Here is an 11,417-nt window from a genome sequence, read left to right as displayed (position 1 = left end):
TATTTCCACTGTAATTCATGTAATATTATAATAATAACAGCATCAATATTAATTAAAAAGCTAAGAAAGGGAAATCAGATGAGGTCAGTAAGCCTACTAACTGACTTTGGAGGCTGAGCATATTTCACAAAACAAAACTACACCTGGTATTACATGTTCTCAGTAGGACTGGGTTTATATTGGGGAAGAAAATCAAACTCTATTAAAAAAACAAAAATAATTAATACAAATAGCTTGAATGTCTAGTTTTGCCATAAAATTACTAAGTTTAAAACACTTTGACTCACAATCTATAATGACATGGCATTATTCCATTGATGCCAGGCTGGCATATATGCCATGGTCACAGTGATTTTAGTTTATAAATTTTGTTCAAAATACGTAGAGGCTCCGCAAGCCGTCAGTCACGAAGGAGTCGATTACTAGTCCTACGTATCTTCCTGTTCACCCTTCTTGATTTTTGGAATGATTTTTCGGTTAGTATCTAATAATATATATTATAATAACCATAAAGTTAATAATAACAATAATAATATTAACATTAATAACTTCAGAAAAAATATACAGTATATATTTCTGAAAATTCAAGGAAAAAAGAAATCAAGTGAGGTTATGCAAGGCCTCTAAACTGACTTCTTGGTGACTGAGCATCTGTGTAAATAAAGTTCCTAAAGAGAACTACAGTAGACAGTATCTGTATCTGGTGCCAGTGGATTAAAAATGTAGAAAACTTGAACACATGATAAAACGGTGTAACAAATACACACAAAAATTATACACTTACCACAATGTTAGTTGAATAAAATATGATATTTTGAACTCATCAGTCATTCTTAGTCAGACTTATTAAAAAAAGCATTAATAAAAAAAATTACCAATGTATTTTTCATATAAACCCCACAAAAATGTTAAATATCCTATTTTTTGGCATTTTAAAATAATTGATATTTAAGAGACAAAATCTCTCACAAATGTAATGAATTCAACAAAAATAATTATGTAAACTGGCTTGGAAATTCAGTAATATTAAGGCTATTTCAGCTCTAAACCTCCTTACCTGTGGATATTTGACTGCCAGCTTTGAGAGGCACTGATTGATAAGTGCACAAAGAGGAATTCCCTGCTTGTACAAGTGCAGAATCACCCAAATACCAGACCCCGCATTGTTCACTTTCTCCACATAGTCCTGGGCACTGATCTCCAACACCTAATGAAAGGTAAAAGAACAAAAATATGTCATAGAATGCTATTGTTTACTATGATAGCCAAGTTTTTGGCCTACTGAGAATCATATTTTGAGTTTTCTTTGAGTTCAACTGCAAACCACTATTTACTATTTTAGCCAAATCTCAATGGAGAGACTAAGCAACCAAAAATGAAAAAGGAGTGACACCATCCACATGAAACTATTTTGTTTTCAAGACTAATCTACATAAATGAATACAAAGAGAAGAGGGCCAAGAATGCTACACTGATATAAGCCCAGAAATGTGCTGACTACCACATGAACAATTATTCTGCTACGTATCATTTGTCTGCTTTTGAATATTTGAAAAACACTGTCTAAAGTCTCACTAAAGTTATATCTAAGAATGGAAACTCCCAATATCATTTATAGTTTGAAAAGCATCAAAGCCTCTCATGCATCTAGGCAAAGGCCATCATATAGGTATGGGTATATTAACAATCCATCTGTGAAATGTAATCCATTAAAAAGATGAGATAAAATGTATCTTGTTCTTCAAAATAATTTCTAGAACATCTAGATTACTCACCTCACCAAACTTATTGGCCTGAGCCTGTGCTTTTAATTCCTCAATTCTTCTCCTTCTAAACTCTAAGAGGATGGCTTCGTCCTCATCATCTTCCAGCTCTCAAGCTCATCAAGAGAGAGCTTTCCTAATCTTGCCTCTGTTGAGAGTAAAGATTAATTAGCCTAAACTTAAAATTCTGCATCTAAACTTAGGCAAGTGAGTATTTAAAGGGTACTTTTGCTTTAAAACATGTACAATGAAAACAAAATATTACTATAGATTACAGGCAAAATCCTTCTTTATGAATATATCCATAATAAAAACTACGTATAGATACAAAAAAAATCATATGATGCTGTTTCAAAGTACATTTGTGAGTTTACTACAATGCGAATTAAAGAGAAGGCAAAAGACCTGAGCTCTGTTTTTCTTGAATCGTCTGTTCTAGCATTTCAGCCAGGGCTTCCTCAGTCACCTCAGGTTCCTTGGTGGAAGGATACCCTCTGCGAAGGATATCATTCACTCTGTGTCTTCATAGGGTCCTGAAAAAATAATATTAGTATTTTTGAAAAAGATATATCAATCATGACATATTTCTAAGACAATGTTTCCTAACCTTTCACTTTCTGTAATATCAACTAACTGTGCAGCCTTTGCACTTGTTGGCACTCTAGCAAAGGTTAAAAAAAAAAAATCCAATACAGGACATTCTGGCAAAATAGTCGGGAAAGATTTCCCAGGCACTTTAATTAAGAACTTGTTCTAGCCCTGTCTCAAAAAAAAAAACATACTGTGGAGGTTGATTCCTTTTCCCTAATTAGCAAAGTCCCAGAGCCCACAACCCTAACTACATGCATGCTAGAGACAGTCTTGTTCTCTATCCTGCTGTAAATACTAGAGGTAGGGGGCAGAATAATTTTCACATATGTGTAGGAGAGGGTGAGAGGAATCCACTAGCACTGGCATTACCATGACCTGCGAGCAGAAGTCTTCTAAACATTATCAAACATAATCTCAAATGAATACTGACAAAAGCTTAGGAATTGGTAATAGTCAGAATACCTTCTATGACCAATACGACAATAGTGGTATCGATGGATTCCTCTCACCCGCTACAAACTCTCTCTCTCTCTCTCTCTCTCTCTCTCTCTCTCTCCTCTCTCTCTCTCTTAATATATATATATAATATATATATATATATATATAAATAAATTAGCTGAGGACACCCTAACCGTACCACAGTGCTATATAATGACTGATTTTCTGTAAATTATTAAATTTTTCCCTGCATTTTCTTGGTACCCGTCATGCCCTCTAGCATACATATGAAATGAAAGCACAAAAGAGCAGGGGCTAATCATCCCATATCTAGACTATCACGGCCAAAATTGTGAGGTCACCTTTATTACCCATAAATGTCTTACAATTATGGGTAAAAGAGGACAGGAAACAGTCAGTAACAGGCTATATTTTTTCTTAATTTTTTTTCAACATCTTTGATATCCTTTACTATCCCCTTGGGTCACAGAGAGTTAAGAGGGGGTTTAAAGCACTAACCTTACCTGACCCTGGAGCCATACCAAGGTCAGGATTTAAAGCCCTTTGGCCTAAGCACACTAAGGGGAGCAAGTTCTAGATCATTCTTTCCCCCCTCCCTCTTATTTTTCATAGGGAATGATAATCTTCCCTTTCCATGCTCATCTATGAAATATTATATACATATAGTAATGCATATGAAAGTAACCAAAAGCTGGAGAGTGGGCAGTAGGCCAGCACAAGAAACGGGTTGAGTCTGAGTAGGGAACCCAAGCTATGGTAAACGAGTAGCATCCATATTTCCACAGGCCACATGGAAAATTGGATTTTTACCATAATAACTTGGCTGTGTATTGGACTTAACCAAAGAATAACATAAATACATATATGGTAAAGTCTCCTTTAGGGAGCAATACCCTACTTACCCTAACAAAATAACAAAGAATACACTGAATATAAGCAATAACCAACCAAATAGCCTTTCACCACTTTCCCACATATCCATAAATATTAATCCAACCCATTTTAAACCCCACGTGATTCAATTCTTATATCAAAAAAGGCGATCTTACACCCAGATAGCATCTCAATGAGTCACCAACCGGGCCAACCCACTCTTAAAATCACAAACCCCTTTAAAACGCACCTAAATAAAAGCTTAGGTCCTTCATAATACCTAAAAACCATAGAAACTTGCCCGCATTTTGCCTTGTGCTGTGTGTGGTGGAAGCGCGAGTTTAAGTCCACGCCGTTCCCGTTAGGTCTCAGGAGATAATAAAAGCCTGGCACGGCACCCAAACCTTTAGACCTGGGCAACTATTGTTTACCTCTATAGATGACTAAACTCTCTTAGTCGTGAGACATAACATTCTTTATATTAGAATGGCGTACTTTTTAGAAATCCTCTTTTAAAATATTCCGTATCCTTGTGTTTAAAGTAAAGGCATTTGAAGACGGGGGAGGAGAGATTCATATATCTATACTTTGGGGTCAGGCGCTTGAGCGGGGTATTTAATATCCGGGTAGGGATGAACAAATTTTAAAAATAATAACACTATTAATAGAATAATATTGATAACTAAGCGGAAAATAACACGTGTATGTAAGTAGCCCCGCAAATGCACACATTAATGTTAAAGATAATGAGTATAATAATAACAATGATACTAATGATGATGCCAATACTAATAACAAAAGTAAAAGATAATTTATAATAATAACAATAATAATTATAATAAAAACAACGATAATTAATATTATTTAATAACAATAGTAAGTATGTTGATTTAATAATAATAATAATAATAATAATAATAATGATAATAATAACAATATCATAGTAATTAATAATAACTATGATAATAATATGATACCAAAAATGATAATGAATGATGATGTGATGATGATAAATGAAATAATAATAAAAATAATAACTAATAAAAATTTAAATAATAAACAAAACAACAACAACATAGCCATAATATCAATAACATACTAATAACATTCATGTGTAATGATAACAATAATAAAATGATTATGGTAACAATAATTTATAACAATAATAATTATTGATAATACTAAACATCACTGTATTATTATTGCTATCACTATCATTATCATCATAAGCATTAACATTAGCATTACCAATATTATTATCACTATTATCTTTCTCGTTATATTAATGTTTTAACTTTATTACCTCCCTCTCTTTATTATATTATTATATTAATTATTTTTAATTTACTTATATTTTATATTTTATTTTATATCTATATATTTTATCATCATCATTATTATTATTACTATCACTATTATTAGTGGAAGTAGTACTATTAGCATCATTTATATTACTATTATTTCTTTTAATATTATCAGTAAGAATTATTTATTAATATTATTATTATTATTATATTATATACTATATTATTACTATCATATTGTTTATTATCATTCTTTCATTATTAGACAATACCATAATAATGAAAATAATGATAATAATTATTACCATATATCATTGCTATTGTTTCATATAAATATTATTATCATTTTTTTTTAATTGTATTTTTATTGTAATAATTATCATTATTTTCCCTTTCATTATCTTTCACTATCGCATCATTATCATCAATATGTTTAATATTATTACTATAATTATTATTGTTGTTATTATTATTGCTGTTTTTTATATAATATCATTTTTACTATTATCGATATCACTATGTTCTCATTTTGTCATTGCTATTATTATCATTATCATCATTATTATTTCTTATATTCATAAGTATTATTATGATACTGCTACTACTATTATTCTATTCTATTATTCTTGTCATCATTATATTTCAACAGCACACTATTACCATTCATTCATACTATTACCGTCTGACTATTCCGTTACACCCCGACGTTATTATTATCATGTTTAATACACAATATACCATACATTCCATTATTACGAAGGTAAGCACTAGAAGGGATGGATGAAATATCCCTTAATCTATTCATTTATCACACACCACCCTACACAAACACAATCACAATCTGATGTTGATCAAAAAAGCCCTACTAGCCTTCACCACCACCTCCTCGACGAAGCAGCGACATTTTCTTAATTTACGTCTACACGTCCAAATAAAAACGCAAAATATAATCGGTCTAGCATGGCCAGAGCGCAACGCAACAGCGGAAACACTGAGTCCACCAGCACTTTCTTCCGGAGATGCTGCCAACACTCAAACTACTATTGGAACAATGTACAAATATGCCCTGCCCACAGAAATTCCCCCTAATTCTATAAGTTGTGCTACTCACCACTGCGCACTTCTCACAAATCACACGCACACACCCACAAGTGAACACGCACACCGCTAAGAAGGGAAATTTGCACACTGGTTGCGTGACGCACACGCACACAGCTCAGTTGTAACACACACACTGTGTAACAACCCACACACTCACAGCCGTTAGCACCCGACAACGCATCCTCTTCAGCAAAACGCAGATTTTCCCATCTATATAGTCGATCTTTCTTTCAGACCTTTTTATTACACACTCGCGCGCCAGATACCCACACTCTTCTCGGGCAACACACACAACCATCGGCATGCGATTTACTGACCTCGTAAAAACCTTTCCACCTATATCTCATTCCGATAGGATAGGATCCTAAACTACCAAACTTCTGTCATGAGGCTTTCATCCAATCGCCTTTTTTCACTAAGTTCATTGGTGTCATTTCTGACTCCAAAAACGGTTTGCGGAGATACAATTCACGCACCGGTAACACAACAAAACACTCGTTGTTCTGATTCACACAAATCAAAACATCCACCTGTTCCTCTCACCATCATTCCCAACACATTCTACAACAAATTCAACTCACAGTCGGCCCACGCAACACACCAGCAACAGACGCGCGCAGCAGCTAGGTCACGACACAGGCCACACTTGCCCTCAGCATTAATACCCATGTCACGATCAACCCACCTCTGGGCCCTTCATGAAAAGTTCCTCTTTAGCCCCCACGTATCTCCTGTTCCTGCCCCCGCATAATAAGGGGCTTACCTTCGATTCATACTTATCCGCTCTAGAATCCTAGCCGTCGGACATCCCACACGCATGTTCAAATTGACAACTGTTCTACTCCTCAGACGCCCACCCACCCTACCCTGCATTGATCTAACACACACAACTTTGTCCTAATCTTTCCCTTTATACAGTCCCGTCCTATCTCATTAGTCCCATACTTTTAGCCCTTCACTACCATTACTATGTGATAATTACTATGTGAAACATTGAGATCTAACACATTTTTGTTCAAACACCTTTTGCTATATGACTTGAGCCACACACGCACATTATTGTGATAACAATTAATATTCCTCCTCCCACATATCAGCACACCATCAATCCATTCTTCACACATTATCCATTTGTTATTGTCTATTACACACACACACCCTCCATCAACACACACACGTCTAATAATCTAACCAAGTAATGATTGGTAATAATAGTAATACACACATGATAACTGATAGAGTAGCACGCAATGCACGCACGACACACACACTTCATTGTAATAATTATCATCATCATCATCATCATCATCATCACTCCCGATTATTATTATTATCATCATTTTCTCAACAACTACTATCATCGGTTTCAACTACAAAACTATCATATTGGAATTGTATTATAACTGTCATTAATCACTGATTCTGTTCATCGGTATTAGTGACATTATCATCATCTTGGTATTATTAGTTAATATTGTCTTGTAAGACTTTTAACAGTTTATCATATCTCAATTATAGCTAATATTGATTTCTAGTATTGTTATTATCATATATCTTCAGTATTGTTGTTCTTACATATTATTATTATTATTATAATTGTGGTATTATTACTATTAGGTCATCATCATAATCATTATATTAGTATCATTACTATCAATTTATGATTCTTCGAATTTCTCATACTATGATATTATGATACTAACATGATTCCTATCATTACTTCACACACACACTATTATCTGTCACTATTATTCATTTACTATTAATATTATCGTCATTATCATTATATAATTTATATTTTTATCACTTGATTATTATTTATCAGAATTGTTATGACTGAAAGTTTCCGAGCCCTTCTGACCTTAAATCGCGCTTGCCACAACCAGGGGAAGTCTTTGTTCTACTACTTGACCTTATGCATCATTTATTCCATGACTTCATATGAATAAGATATATGCCTTTGAATGCGGACAGATGTAGGTTTAAAACATTCTTTGAAAATTTCATAGCACGAGATGGGACATATGATTGTTACGATAATGATGGTTTTTACTGAATACGCAGAGCGCAGATCCATCAAGTCATCAGTTCCTTAGGAGAATACAATGTAATAAAATATATCATTGTTACATGTTCCACTCGTGTTCAAAATTTTTGATGAGGACACACCTTATGTAAGCATAGCAGCAATAACTACAAAGTCTTTGTGCCACAAGAGCGATACTGTCAGCGGGGGCCTCCTTTTCTCGCTAGGCATTATTGCTTCTGAGTTTCATTAAGAAAAAAAGTAAAGTAAAACCTGTAAATTAAGAATAATTTATTGTGCTTTTCCTACCTTCAGCGCTCTTGTTTTGCCAGGTGACACGAGCTACAGTAGGCGTAGTCAGTACCCCACCTCAGAACAAGCAGCTCTCTTTACACAGGGTAGCCACTTTGGGCTTGCACCGGGGTAGGAAGGGCTAGTAGCCGGGCATACTTGTTGGGCCACTTTTTCTTTCCTAAAATTTCCTCTTATGGACTTCCTTGAGCTGCCGGAGTTCCTCGTTGAACTCCTGTATTCGCTTGGGGGGTGGGGAGACCCACACCACACCTTACCGCCCTCACAAGAGGCAAGTTCACCCGGCGGTAAAGGAAGTGTCCTCCACATAAAACTCGATCCATCTGTGGTACTGAGAGAAACGCACCAGCGTCTTCCACTGGGGGGGTAGAGGACGAAATATCTGATTACTCTCTTAGTATTGTGTTAGGTTGGTACCAAAAGTTAAGCAGTCTTTGATCCCTTCAGGACAACAATTTTGAAGCCAAAGCTGTGGAACCTGCGTCCGAGGCCCAGTATGGATGCTACCGGCTACCCCTTCTCCTCTCAAGGAGGAGCGGGCGGGGGAACTCAGACCATTCCTATGACTAATTCGACCCTGAAACAACGGAACCCCAACTACGACAAAAACGAGGAAGACCACTTTCAAAATCACAACTGAGAATGCGAGGTTCGCGAATGTAAAATGCGTAAAGAAGATCAATCGGCTGTTGAAAAGGAACCCCTTTAATCATAAAAAGGTCCTTGATGGTCAAGGGACGGCGCCCGATTTGATTTGTCAAAAAAATGCGAGATGGAAGCATCCTTGTTAAAGCACAATTACAATCCCAGATTAAGGATACTTAGATGACACAAATTCCTGATCTTCGAGTCAAAGTAACATTCTATTGCCAAATACTGTAAGGGAAGTAATCTTTCACAGGATTTGAGGACAATGAAAGAAAAGTGAAATCTTGAGAGCATGAAGGACCAAGACGTAGTGGATGTCCTTGTTGACCAAGAAGGATGGGAATGTAGCGAACGATAAAAACTGGACTGTTGTTTTTACTTTGCTTGACTAAAATACTAGAGTATGTCAACGTGGTTTATGAACGTGTCAAGTAAGACCTTATATCCAAAAGGCCAATGCATTGCTAATAGATGCCAAAAAAATACCCAGCGACAACACCTCATTAAGATGTATGATAAAGACTCGAGTAAATTTGTTTGCCTGTGCTGAAGCCATGACCCCTATCACATAGTACTTTTAGCCAGATTCAAAATGAGTGCTAACTGTGGAGGTCCCCATTCAAAGTAGGTCACTTGCGGAGCGCAGCATCTTGAGGATAGGAGACTAGAGACCATAGCATATAGAGAAAGCATGAGTTAGTTATACTGAAGCTAAGAGGAAAGTGGAAGTTGACACACAACCTGATACTTCCTATGCTGAAGCAGTAACTAACATCACCCCGAATGTCACAGTCCAAAACTAGACTTGCAGTATGATAAAGAAATTGTGAACGTAAAAGACCGTAAAGAATAAATATTAAAGTCTATAATCACATTGACTAGTAGTCGACATCAAAATTACGCATCACCCAGGATTAAAAAAAGAACATAGAAGGAGGCGTTTATACGAAATACAGTCAGCGAGAGCATCCCTTCCGTCTGGCTACTCCTGTGAGGACTTCGTCTGGCTCATTCTGCGATACATGGCTTCTCGAGAGAGAATGAAGATTCGCAATCTGTCAGTCATACTCCTTCGACAGGAGGTGCATTTCAGCAGACCATGGAGTGCTTCTGTCTCCAAACCATCCCGAAGAGAGGTCCCCGGGAAGCGAGGGATGAGGAGGCGTCTCCCTCCCAAAAAAAGAATAAAAAAACTGTGTGGACAAGGCATTTACAAAACACCATACAACGAATCTTATGCGTCGATCATTTATACAATGCGAAATGAGTCGCAACAGTTTTTAGATCTAAAGTAAATGACCTTTAAATTATAGACTTCCGTCCTATGCTCCCGATACTATTAGTTCTCCAGAAACGCACTTAAACAAAACCTCGTCTCTGACGATAGTCGTTTCGTATGTAGGAACACAACTCTATGTCGGAAAGTAATCGTGAGGTAGGGCTGGCCGCGGCGTCGACAGTACATACACCAAAGCCCATACCACCCACTTTGACAGAAGTGACTTGATTCTACTTTTGGAGTTTGTTCGCATGCAAATGTAAATTAAGGGGCACTGTATCTGGCATATATGTTCACTTTATTGTCCACCTGATGCAATGTAGACTATTATGAGCTCTTTGCTATCAGGAACGTTGCCACACAAAATAATAGGTAATTCTAGGTGATTTAAACGATTTCGGGGGTCCCTGCTGCGGTGGATGCGCAGAGGGTGAGACAAGTAATTAAAATTGATTAATGAGTCTGATTAACACACCATGTACTACTCGTTGGAAGCACGATCATCTTCCTATGTGATTAACGTCATGCTGACATCAGTGAGAAGCCTTCAAGACCGCCAAATTTAACGTAAAAAGACAGCAGATAGGTCCGCATCTTCACAAGGAGAGTCAAGGCTCGGAACTGGGAGAAAACATGATGATAAAGTAAACAATATTCACAGAATTCGATTATAGAAGCAGCATTGCGAACCATCCTAAAACTTCAACAGATACGTTAAGCATAGAGTTCCATGGGGCTGGATATATCAGATGCCGCAGGGCCCGCCACTTGTGCCGTGACGAATTAAAGGCTATACAGGATTTTCAACAAATATACACATCACACAAAATATGGCAGAACTTTCTGCAAATACAAAAACTAGGAAAGGAGCTAGGGGCATCTAGAGTCATACGACAAGCAAAAAGGAGGACTCCTGGTGTGGAAGTTGTATCTAACATAATGTAGCAATACAAAAATATCAGAGGTTGTGGATTACACTATGCAATAACATCAATAAAGAAACTAAAATGCTTTCAAAAATCAAAACATAATCCACGCAGGGCACTAATTTCGATTCACCA

At 36.3% G+C, this 11,417-nt stretch overlaps 1 pseudogene; it reads right to left on the bottom strand.

Moving 5' to 3' along the window:
• Positions 1-972: 972 nt before the first annotated feature.
• Positions 973-3,605, bottom strand: LOC119570785 (annotated as a pseudogene).
• Positions 3,606-11,417: the final 7,812 nt, after the last annotated feature.

The sequence above is a fragment of the Penaeus monodon genome, unplaced genomic scaffold, assembly GCF_015228065.2.
Source record: "Penaeus monodon isolate SGIC_2016 unplaced genomic scaffold, NSTDA_Pmon_1 PmonScaffold_3912, whole genome shotgun sequence".
Taxonomy (NCBI): Eukaryota; Metazoa; Arthropoda; class Malacostraca; order Decapoda; family Penaeidae; genus Penaeus; species Penaeus monodon.
This window is presented reverse-complemented; position numbering and strand designations above follow the sequence as displayed.